The 13,119-nt window shown below is 45.1% G+C and overlaps 1 pseudogene; it reads right to left on the bottom strand.

Annotated features, from left to right (window-relative positions):
* Positions 1 to 3,531: 3,531 nt before the first annotated feature.
* On the bottom strand, positions 3,532 to 3,649 carry LOC126237950 (5S ribosomal RNA; annotated as a pseudogene).
* Positions 3,650 to 13,119: the final 9,470 nt, after the last annotated feature.

Genomic DNA, 13,119 nt, shown 5'->3' with positions numbered 1-13,119 from the left:
TTATCTTCCCATTCACCATACACTAATGCATCAGGAAAGCAGAAAATTATAGTGACACCAGAGTGTCCTCCACCACACTCCTTAAACGGGCTTGCGGAGTATAGATATAGCTCGTATGGACGCAGAAAGATGCCGCTATTAATCGCTCACGGCTCTTAAAAAAAAGAGTCCATTACAGACGAAACAATATTTCTTACAACCATCTGCTGCTGACACTTCGCTGCAGGGGGGACAGCAGCGCTAGAATGTGGTAAAGAAGGAAGACTAGGTTTAACGTCCCATCGACATCGAGGTCATTAGAGACAGAGAACAAGCTCGGATTGTGTTAACGATGGGAAGGAAGTCGGCCGTACCCTCTTCAAAGGAACCATCTCGGCATTTACCTGGAGCGATTTAGGGATATCATGAAAAATTTTAATGAACATTTTTGGAACAGTGATCAAAAATGTTTAAAATTTTTCTTTTTAAAATTCAGTCTTTATCACACCACGTATGTTACAAGAACATAGGTGACCGGTTTCGGTCATATCACATGACCATCATCAGACCCATGGCATCCTGGAGCACTCTTCTCAGCTGCTGTGATGTCAACAGAGTGCTCCACCTACCATCTTCGAAGGATGCCATGGGTCTGATGATGGTCATGCGATATGACCGAAACCGGTCACCTATGTTCTTGTAACATACGTGGTATGATCAAGACTGAATTTTAAAAAGAAAAATATCATGGAAAACCTACCGAATGGACGAACGCGGGTTTGAAGCGTCGTCTACCCGAATGAGAGTACAGTGTGTTAACCGCTGCGGCACCTCGCTCGGTGCTAGAATGTAGTGGCAATATCGCGCGGGGTTAGATGCCACTGCAGTGCGGCTGCGGAGAGAGTGTGCGGCAGTGAGTTAGCGGCTTGTCTCGGAGGTTGGCTTAACCGCGAGCTCTCCGCCCTCCCGCAACCGCTGCCCGGCGCTTAGGCTACGGCCTGGACCGGGGCAGCGGCGGCGGCAGCGGCAGCGCCAGCAGTGGGGCGTATGACCGTGTCGCCGACTGCTAACTTGATTATCGGATTTGTGGCGGCCAGAGAGCCGAGCGCAGCCTGCGGTCCTTGGCTGGCAGGTAACCAATTACTGGGGTCTCTGCCGGGACTAGAGCCGGGCAGGATCAAGCTGTTGTCCTTAGCGGGCTTGCACGCCCTTAAAGGAACAGTGCGCTATGCACATGCGTCACGCAACGACACTTCTACAAGGAAAATGTCATTATACCAGTGTCCGCCCCGATAGCTGAGGGGTCAGCGCGGCGATCTGTCACGCCAAGGGGCCCCGGTTCGATTCCCTGGATCGGAGATTTTCTCCGCTCAGGGCCTGGGTATTGTCCTCATTACCGTTTCATCATCATCAGTGAAAGGCAACGGGAAACCACCAATGGAATCACTTCCCTAGACGCTCATGCGTTGGACCTCTCTGACGAGGCTTCCCCCATGACAAGACCTGCCGTACGGCAGAACACAAAGTTTTTTATTACCTCAATTACAGTGGAGGTTTAAGGTATGCGGGACGCATACCATTCATGAACTGCGGGGTCTTGTTCAGAAAGACGTTTTTTCTTTTTTTAATGTGTTGAATACTGCCACTGGTAATTTCCAATTAAATTTTATTTCACAAATTTAGTAACTTGCTTCGCGTTTGCGAGTAGCAAATCTTTCCTGTGTGAAGTCAAAGCGAAATTTTTGGGTCACTCGCTGCTTAGGTCGTACCCACATTGAAATCGACCAAGTGACCAGTGATTCTTACACCTATTTTCAATTATAAGGGGACCGAGCTACTCGTTATCACCAATTTCGTTCAAGTTCATTGTTCTGGCTTGGCCATAAATTAAAACAACAAATGTGGGTGGTTCACGTGGCCAAGCGTTTACAAAAAGTAGCGTATTTGGCGCGGCTCAGGCGAGGCATGAGCCACGTAAGTTCGACAGCCGTTGACGCAGCTGAATTAGTACAGAACAGTAAAGGAACTATTGTAGATTCGAGTCCCTATTTTCAGTTTTCAGGTTACTTGCACTGCTTATAAACCAAAATAATTTTCAGTATATTGTATTCATGACTATTTTCGTAAAAGGTATGTGAGGAAAGGCAAAGCTAAACTTGGGATTAAGTATAAATTTCGAAGAAGGAAGACTAAGGCTTACACGAGAACGTATTATATAAAATTAGGTTCTGTTGTTATTCTACAGTTGATTTACACGTGCTGCCGTTACATTCATCGTAAAAACAGTGGAACCAGTTATTTTCTCGACATCTCGCACACTTATAAATGTCGCCTTTTTACCTATACACCTTAATTGTAGTTACTTCTTGGAATTTTATTTGCAGACACCTCGTGGACGCTACAAGCATAATCCGTTTCATGGCTATCACGAAATAAATTGTGCCTTATGTAGATCTACTTGCATCTAACAAGGGAAACTCCCCATCCCATCCTCCTCAGCCTTAATGGTAAAAGTGTCCAGCGGACAGCCCATCAAAAACTGAAAACAGATCAATCATAAAACAGGAAGAAGGTGTACTGCACTGTAAAAAAAAGCAAGCAAAATAGAAACACTGGGCAGTCTAAGCTTAATAAGTGCAACATTGAGCACAGAAGGGAAACAGCGGCCTCGTGGTTAAGTACTCCACGTTCCCTGCCTTCCTTGGTTCCTGGAGCTTGGGAACGGGACATGCTGGCCAGGCCTCAGGTTGCGACCCCTGCTCACTTTGCCCCCACACCCCACCCCTCCCTTTCACGTCGGGAAGGATATTAAAAAAAATAATCAAGGTAGGTGTTGGAGTGCCAAGCTCCTTGGTGTTTTTTTTTTTTTCTTCCTTGTTCTGTGTATTCAAATTTATGTCTGTCTAGTGGTATACCGTCCGTTTGCAACAGCGAGGTGTAAGGAAGGGTCCTATAATGAAAGTTGACCCTGCACAGCTATTCTATTAGCAGGCAAAAGGAAGTGGCTTTCGAATGGGAACCACATACCTTTGATGATAAGACGACAGGTCAACGGATTACTAGACCGGAAATTGCGACGATAACGTATTCTTACCACAAGACATTGTATAAGCAATGTATAGATGATAACTGCCAACACTACAGAAAGAGACCAGAATTTTCAATGCCCAGACGGACAGTTCATAATATTGTGAAAAAACAAAAATGAATGGTATTATGGGGTTCAGAATCAAGCCCGCCCGATTCGCGGTCCAACACTGTGACCACTTACATGTAGCTCAATGTTGCACTTGTTAAGCTTGGACCGTTCACTGTTTCTATTTTGCTTTTTTTCATAGTTAACTACCCCTTCTTCCTGTTTTCATTGCACTCCTTCTTCAGGCCATAAGTGGCCCATCGGGACCATCCTCATTGGAGGATGCGGATAGGAGGGGCGTGTGGTCGGCATACAGCTCTCCCTGTCGTTATGATGGTTTTCATTGACCGGAGCCGCTACTGTTCGCTCGAGTAGCTCCTCAATTGGCATCATGAGGCTGAGTGCACCCCGAAAAATGGCAACAGCGCATGGCGGCCTGGACGGTCACCCATCCAAGCGCCGGCCACGCCCGACAGCGCTTAACTTCGGTGATCTCACGGGAACCGGTGTATCCACTGCGGAAAGGCCGTTGCCCTTCCTGTTTTCATGCTTGACCTGTGTTAAGTTTTTGACGGGCTATCCACTGGGCCATCTTACCACAAAATCTGAAGGGGTGCGATAGGGAGGATCGCTTGTAAGTAACCTAAAAATTGAAAATAAAAACAGTTTCTCCATACGGACTCGATCCCACGACCACCCGATTGCCGTTTTGTACTCCTTCCATTGTGGTGCCAACCGCGGCCTGGAAACTACACCAACACATATGACTCTTGTCTCACCTGATCCATGCCAGAAATGCTGTCTTTTTCTAAATGCTTGGTCATCTGGAACTCCCACATCTGTCGTTATCATTTCTGACCAAGCCCTGCATATACCATGAACCTGGACGAAACTGGTGATGACGAGTAGGTGCGGTCCTCTTGTAAGTGAAAAGAGGAACGTAATCATGATATAGGTTTTTGTCATCTCTAGTCTAACCAACTAGCAGTACTGGCGGTTGCCTGTCATGGCAGGCGCTGTCTTGTTCCATTGGTTGTTTACGATAGTGGATAGACTGTGAACTCTTCATCTATTCCTATTCTTAACCTGTATACGGATCCAAATGTCTTAGGATAAATCTGCAGTGAATACTAGAATTCGTATATGTCACCTTCACCTCTGGCATCTCCATTTGTGATGTTTGTTGATGTGAAAAACCCACAGTTACACATTGGTTCGGGAACCACATAAACAATGGGTTCCCCTGTAACTGACTGGGTAAGCCAATTCAAACGTCATGTCGCGATCCAGCCACTCCTCTGCGGCATCAAACTGCTGAGGTTGTGTTGTGATCAGGAGGTCCAGCGTAGAGTGAGGTCCAGTGCATGCCCGGAGGCCTCAGGGATACAGCGATGTCTGCAATAACATTTATCGGTCGATCAGAGCTCACATAGTTGCAACAGTCTTCAGAATTACAGACGGTAGCTAGAAGAAAGCGCATGTGCCGCGAAGGAGTGCTGTTGCCTCAACAGCGAGTCTTGATGTAGCGCTCCAGGTTAATGCCACGGCTGTGTGCTAGGCTAATAGCCTTATTGGCGAGATGAGGCTCTCGCTTCCCGCCCAGATATTTTGCGATGATCCACTACGGCTGCCACCTCAGCGCTCTCGACAGCCCATTGTGATCTCAGGTGCAAACTGCTAATTATAGTCCAGTATGCCAGTTGCCGTGAAGACTAGGCACTGGTCACGCACCATGGATCGGTCAAGACTGCAGCAGATGCTCACAGATCGGCTAAGAGACCGTGCGGCCTAGCCTAGCCTGGCCAGTGCGAAGATGGCATCTGCGATGACCCATTAGTGGAGGATGGCTCGCCGCTCCCCAGTCTTCTCATCCATTGTGACCCAGTAGGCAGCAGTGGCAGGCCACTGCTATGGTATGCTTCGGGTTGGCTGCGTTTCGCTATCGGAGTCAGCAAGCAAGTAGCAGGCTGGCCACCTTCGATCAGAGTGCTACCCACGGTTTCACTGAAACTCGACATACTTCCATTCTCACTGGTCCCAACGATGCGGACAGAATGGCAGCACGACGAATACGTCCTTGAGCTCCGAAAGCCCTTTGTTTAACGGGTCCAGCCAGCGCCTATGACGTAGTGGTTTTTGACGTATGAGTACATTTGTCCTCATTTATCGGACCTCTCAGCGCTCCTAGTTTCGCTTTCGTAATTTCAATAATGATTACGGGTCGCTGATCTTGGTTCTTTCTATCTACATTTGATTTTGTAGTGGCGCTCGGGCACTGAAGTTAGGTGGTATTACCTGACAGTGCCTTGTTACGTAGTACAGCAGTATTTGCATTTCTCTTTGCCCCACCCGAAGTTTGTTGCAGTGATAATACGGCTTGTTGACATACCGTTCGGAACACCAGCGTAGCGCTAAACTACTCAACTAACGTGTTAGAGCTAACAAAATTTTAAGCTAGCACAATAAATTATTCTGCTGCGCAACAGCTGGAAGAAGGCAACGGCATAATACCTCCAATAGGACTGTACTAGTAAAGCACTGTAGCGTTCAAACAAACTTTCAGGTTGATGACAACTTCACTTTTTATCCTGTCTCGAGAGTCGCACACAGTTGTCCACTGTCGGAATCCTACACGAAATATCAGGCTATAATGTTGCAGTGACAAAATGTCAGTCAAGTCCTCTAAGTCAGAGCCGCTGACGAGAAAGAAAACATCATATGATCGACAAGCCAGGCAAAGGCATTATTTTTAGCTTTCAGAAAAATTTTCCATCTGGCTGCAAAATTTGGTTACCGCTTATGACATTTAACAAGGTTCTCTTGACGATAAATCAAGACATGGCTTATGACATTTAACAAGTTTCTCTTGATGATAAATCGAGAGAACCTTGTTAAATATCATAAGCGGTGACAAAATTTTGCAGCCAGATTGAAGGTTCTCTTGATGATAAATGCCGGCCGTTGTGGCCGCGAGGTTCTAGGCGCTTGAGTCAGGAACCTCGCTGTTATGGTCGCAGGTTCGAATCCTGCCTCGGGCATGGACGTGTTGTAAGTAGGCTGTTTAGGTTTTTTTTATTGGTAACGCCACCTCTGTATGAAAATCAGTGGCTGTGCTGTGTGCAGTCTGTGGCTGCTTTGCATTGTTGTAATACTCGCCATTGTAGTGTTAGGCAGCTGGCTGTGAACAGCGCGTAGCGTTGCGCAGTTGGAGGTGAGCCGCCAGCAGTGGTGGATGTGGGGAGAGAGATGTCGGAGTTTTGAAATTTGTCATGAACTGCTATATATATTATGACTATTAAGGTAAATACATTGTTTGTTCTCTATTAAAATCTTTCATTTGCTAACTAAGCCTATCAGTAGTTAGTGCCTTCAGTACTTTGAATCTTTTATTTAGCTGGCAGTAGTGGCGCTCGCTGTATTGCAGTAGCTTGAGTAGCGAAGATTTTTGTGAGGTAAGTGATTTGTGAAAGGTATAGTTTAATGTTAGTCAGGGCCATTCTTTTTTAGGGATTTCTGAAAGTCAGATTGCGTTGCGCTAAAAATATTGTGTGTCAGTAAAAGCTCAGTCATATATATAAATTGTTAAAAAAGGGGACGTTTCAGTGTGTGATGTCCTTAGGTTTAAGTTGTTCTAAGTCTAGGGGACTGATGACCTCAGATGTTAAGTCCCATAGTGTTCAGAGCTATTTGAACCATTTGATGATAAATATCTACATCTACACCTAGATCTATACTCCGCAAGCCCTTGTTACGGTGTGTGGCAGAGGGTACTTTGTGCACCACTGTCACTTCCCCCTTCTGTTCCAGTCGCATATCGTTCGCTGGAAGAACAATTGCCGGCGGCTGGTGGCCGAGCGGTTCTGGCGCTACAGTCTGGAACCGCGCGACCGCTACGGTCGCAGGTTCGAATCCTGCCTCGGGCATGGATGTGTGTGTTGTCCTTAGGTTAGTTAGGTTTAAGTAGTTCTAAGTTCTAGGGGACTTATGACCTCAGCAGTTGAGTCCCATAGTGCTCAGAGCTATTTTTTTGAAGAACAATTGCTGGTAATCCTCTGTGTGGGCTCGAATCCCTTTAATTTTACCTTCGTGCTCTTTTTGTGGGATACACATAGGAGAAACAATATACTGGTTGACTCTTGTAGGAAAGTACGCTCTCAGAACTTCAACCGTAGACCACACCGTGACGCAGAATTCCTCTCTTGCAGCGTCTGCCACTGGAGTTGGCTGAGCATCTGTGTGGCCCTTTCGTGCTTACTACAGTAACCTGTAAGGAAACGTGACGCTTCCCTTTAGATCTCATCTGTTTTATCTACCAATCGTATCAGATACGAATCCCACAATGAAGAGCAATATTCAAGTCTTGGTCAAACGAGTGTTATTTCTCACCGAATCCCAAATTATAATCGTTTTCTTGCATAGACATATGGGTGTCACATTTGCTTCAGCATTGTATATTATCATAAAGCTGCAAGGATCAGTTTAATTCTTCACTTCTTAGCGATAGCTGTTTAGATTTCTGTAATGATTTCTACTCAGATTATAATATTCCCCTGGGCGTTTCTTCAGTCCTGTGGTCTATTTTTGTGTGGATTAAGGGCGTATTGAATCAATTGTTGCTGAGGATTACCTTAATTGGTTTTCTTCTACGTTGGCTGTTTTCACGTAGTTGCTATGGATGTAATTTAGCGTTCTGGATCGATATAAAACAGGGGTCTTATATCTGAATGTCGATACATTCGGAAGAGATCTTTTTGTGAGGCTTCTTTCAAAAATGTTCAAATGTGTGTGAATTACTGAGGGATAAAACTGCTAAGGTCATCGGTCCCTAGACTTACACACTGCTTAAATTAAGTTACACTAACTTATGCTACGAACAACACACACACACACACACACACACACACACACACACACACACACATGCCCGAGGGAGGACTCGAACCTCCGGCGGGAGAGGCCGTGCAATCCGCGGCATGGTGAGGCTTCTTTCACCTTCTCTATCGTGTATACTTGTTTGAGGAATATTATCATGCAGTTATGTGCATCAGCAGAAGTTTATTCAGGTGGGGAAATACTCTAACATTGCCTTGAACGTTATTTCCTTTTTTTAACTGGAATTTCCTTAACTTTTAATATAAAGGGAGTGGAAGGACTTGGCCCATACAGTGACCATTTCATTTCAACATATTTATTTGCATCATAGATAAAACATTAAGAGAATTACAATCATAAATCAGATAATAATTTCTTTAAGAAGCGCCATTCAGGCAAACTTTACAAACTGCTTGTTATATAAAACCACAAGTGAAATAATCTCGTTAAAAACATTTAAAAACCAGCCACTCAGGCCTATTTTACAAACTGCTTCTTATATGAAACCTCAGGCGAATTAATCTCTTTGCAAACATTTAAAAAAACCGCCACTCGGGCCAAGTAAATCATTTAAAATAAACTTTACACCAAATAACCAGGAAACGAATTATTATTTCCACATAAATTGAAAACCGCCCCGCCCAGGTGAGATATTACCAAGCAACTTTACAAGGTTATAGACAGTTTGATCAATAATAACCCAGTTATTTCCCCATCAAAATTGACATACGCCACTAAGGCTGAATTGCACCGCAATTTTAGAAAACGGTTTCAATTAAGACACATTCTTCTAGAAATCCCTCAAAATTCTTAAGACAAATATTTAAAACATTTAACCCGGGCAACCTTGCAGAGCCACCACAAGTTTTAGAAAACTGCTGCTTGCACAATAACTGAGGCCCGAGATTGTGAGACCGCGACTTGGCCACGAACGGTGGAGGCGACTGAGTACTTATCTTCGAATTAAGATGTGGACTCCGTTTGTACTTCCACCCCGTTCAGAACACCGAAATCGGAACCAAACAGCACACGCGAACTCAGGCGAAGTCCACCGCCCATACGCCCGCAAGTAATTTAAAAGTGGAGGCTCTGCACTTCGGTGGCCCACTGCTTCCGATGTGAAACATAAATCAGAAACGACAACAGGGAACCAAATAACCCTTCCTTCACCTTAATACTCAAACTTATACAGAAAACTACTTCGATAAAATTGACAATAATAAAACTGATTTCATTCCTTTAAGCAGAACCACGTACACGAATGATGCAAACGTAACTGGCCCATTAAAACCCAAGCGTCACATGGAGCACCTTATGTGGGCCTGTAAGTTACCAGACGGCAATCTTGAGACACGGAATATAGATCGTTCGGTAAGGTTGCGTACACTTATCAGTGTTTTAGACACTTGCCAGCAGTAGTCAGAACAATACTATTAAGGAGCGAAGCACACACTTCATAAGAGGCAGGAAATATCATATCACAGTCCTTGCAACGCTTTGCTGCGTCAAGAGCAATCATCATTATATTTCACTAATCGTTGGTAGGACTTGAATTACTTAACTTGATGCCAGCTGCTGGATCGATGTGGCGAAGACTCAGACGTTGCTTAGTCCTATAGTAACAGCGTGTTCCTTCACGGAAGCGAGCACATGCATAGCTTCACGAGGTTGCCAAGAAGCCACAGCGCCGGCCCGCTGTTACTGACCCCAGTACGATCAAGCGCTAACTGCCGCCCGTACTGAGACACACCGTGCTCGCTGTCGTCTCTCCAATACGCGCGCTTCCGTGTGCCGTGCGCACCGTTGTTCTCCCTTTCCACTCACAAGGGAACCTCCCCATCGCACCCCCTTCAGATTTAGTTATAAGTTAGCACAGTGGATAGGCCTTGAAAAACTGAACACAGATCAATGAAGAAAACAGGAAGAAGTTGTGTGGAACTATGAAAAAAATAAACAAAATATACAAACTGAGTAGTCCATGCGCAAGATATGGCAACATCAAGGACAGTGTAACCTCAGGAGCGCAGTGGTCCCGTGGTTAGCGTGAGAATCTGCGGAACGACAGGTCGTAGGTTCAAGTTTTCCCTCAAGTGAAATTTTTACTTTCCTTATTTTCGAAAAGTTATGATCTGTCCGTTCGTTCATTGATGTCTCTGTCCACTGTAATAAGTTTAGTGTCTGTGTTTTGCGGCCGCACCGCAAAATCGTGCGATTAGTAGACGGAAGGACGTGCCTCTCCAATGGGAACCGAAAACATTTGATCGCAAGGTCATAGGTCAACCGATTCCTCCACAGGAAAACACGTTTGATATATTCTATACGACACTGGTGACGGCATGTGCGTGACATGACAGGAATATGTTGTCGACGTTCCTAACTTGTACACTTGGTGAATGGGTAAAAAGATTCTTCTACCTAGCCTGATTTAGGTTTTCTTGTTAATGTGATAATCACTCCCAAAAAAGTGATGAAAACATAAGAGTTTGTCACATAAACTGCAAAAAATGAATGCAACAGTTTCACAGTCGCACAGTTTTGCCTGTGCTCTGTCAAAACATATGTTTTTAACGTTTTCATACAACGTCCGCATACTACGGCGCAGTTACCTCGCATCGGACGGACGGACGGAAAAATAATAATTGTCTGTAAATAAAAAAAATAAACTTTTCACACGAGGGAAGACTTGAACCGAGGGTCTCTCGTTCGGCAGGTGCTCACGCTAACCACGGGACCACGGCGCTCTTGGGCTCACAAAAGCCTCGATGTTGACTATCTTCCGCATGGACTACTCAGTTTGTATATTTTGATTATTTTTTTCATAGTTCCACGCAACTTATTCCTGTTTTCTCGATTGATCTGTGTTCAGTTTTTCAAGGCCTATCCATTGTGCTAACTTATAACTAAATCTGAGGGGGATGCGATAGGGAGGTTCCCTCGTCAGTACTGACCGCTATATCCTGAGCCGGCCCAGGCTCCAAAGACAGACTTCTGCCAGAGGGAATCGATAGTGCCTAACCAAAGATAGCCCTGTCACCAGTGCCGCCACGGCTCATTGCCGTTTCTCATTTTACGTAATTGGTCAGTTTTCAGATGTATAATGCCACAGAACTAAATTTTATTCGTGACACAAAGATCTTATTATATCCCAGAGAACTGAAAGGTATGGCAAGTGTACCATAAATCCGTAGTGAATCCAGATTCCAGACAGAGCGGCCAAGTGGCGCCCTACACCTCCCCCCCCCCCCCCCCTCCAATTACGGACACCTATGCATGTAATGTAGATACAGAATTTTCAACCCCAATCCTCCCCTGATACATGGCGTGGCTGTGTTGAGCACAGGCAATTTGGACACAGCACCTGGTGGTTTTTATTTACTTGCTGCAATTGATCTCATCTATCACTGCCCTGTTATGCTAAAAATGTTTTGTGATACAGTAATATTCCTGGAACACAGATCACCCTGTCAGTCAGACTCACTATTTTCATTGCGAGCAGAGAATTCTTGTTTCACCCGTTTTCAGTCATTTACTTTACTGATTTTCGCTGCCATATTTGATAACTGAGTTCTTATTTCTCCTCTTTATAGGCGCTCATTTTCCTCTAACACGTGTTAACCAGGATGAGAAAAGTGTTAGGGGGTCCGGCTGTAGAGTGGCTGCTTTCTCGTTAACATGTGGCCTTCAGTATTCCCTTTTGCAAAGTGTCCTACTCTGGAGCCGGATCAGGCTGCATTCCAGGACGCCAGCAGGGCGGAAATTGTCTGCGCTCGCGGTCGCTGCAGGGACGACCCGCTAATTTCCCTTCCCGACGTCCGCCGAACACGCGGCCTCTCCCGTTCAACCATTTTGCGTTGTGGCGCCGCTTGCTGCTCCAGCTGCATAACGTAGTCTCTCATGACGATGTTGATGTTTGGTTTGTGGGACACTCAGCTATGCGGTTATCAGCGCCCGTACAAATCCCCAACTTTTGCTCAGTCCAGTCTCTTCACTCTCATGAATGGTGATGATGAAATGATGAGGACAACACAAACACCCAGTCATTTCGAGGCAGGTTGAAATCCCTGACGCCGCGGGGGATCGAACCCGGGACCCCGTGCTCGGGAAGCGAGAACGCCATGGCGAGACCACAAGCTGCTGACACGTAGCGCAGCACCATTCAGTAAGTGAACAGTCGTTCGTCAAACTACATGCTTACACTGCAACTCGCACTGAAGTGCGCGGCAGAGGGCTCGCAGAACCACTTTCAGACCAGAGTCCTGCGTGACCGAGTAAGCCATTGAGATCAGTAACAGAGCGAGCACGAGTCTAAAGCTCCGGTCGCATACTTCACAGATCAAGGAGCCGCTCTTACTTTCCTTCGTTCCCGCTGTAGCTCCGCGAGTGCAATGAGACTTGAACTGTGGCGCTGCGGTCGCTCTCTCTTAAGATATGTCCGTACGATGCCTCTCTTCTCTTGCGAAGTCGCAGGCACATGGGAAGAAAAGAGCATGCAGAAAAATGTATGGGAAGAACGCATGTACGCATGGGCGTTCTCACTGCGCGAGCAGTCTGCTACGGTCCCCCTTCTTTGATTGGGAGCTTGTGCTGCATTTATTTTGATGGAAAGGTGACAGAAAAAGAAAATGCAAAAGCGACTGTAGGTAAAAACAGGGGTACTACAAATACGAAATGTTGACAGTCTTCTGTTTCAAAATTGCAGGTCACAGCTAGATTTTAGATTTTGTGCTTGGAAAACTGCTAGCTAGTAACTGTTGACTAATATATCAGTTTGAACTATTTATTTCACATTTCAAAACAAAGCATTTCAGTGATGATTCCTAAACTGTGGAATACTTAAGGGAGGTTCCTAGTCTTTATGTAAATTTTAATTAACGTTCAATGCGTCATTTGTGTTTTACTTTACAAAAAACTTATTTACTCAAGTAAAATCAATAAATATTATATGTAGGTAAACAACATTGGGCTCGACAAATTTGGGAATTAGATTGACGCAAAAAAAAAAAAAAATAAATAAATAAATAAAATAAAATAAAATTCAAATTTGTGTGAAATCTTATGGGACTTAACTGCTAAGGTTATCAGTCCCTAACCTAAATTATCCTACGGACAAATACACACACCTGGGCCCGAGG

The sequence above is a fragment of the Schistocerca nitens genome, chromosome 2, assembly GCF_023898315.1.
Source record: "Schistocerca nitens isolate TAMUIC-IGC-003100 chromosome 2, iqSchNite1.1, whole genome shotgun sequence".
NCBI classification, from domain to species: domain Eukaryota; kingdom Metazoa; phylum Arthropoda; class Insecta; order Orthoptera; family Acrididae; genus Schistocerca; species Schistocerca nitens.
The sequence above is the reverse complement of the archived record's forward strand: the minus strand, read 5'-3'. Positions and strand labels throughout refer to the sequence as shown.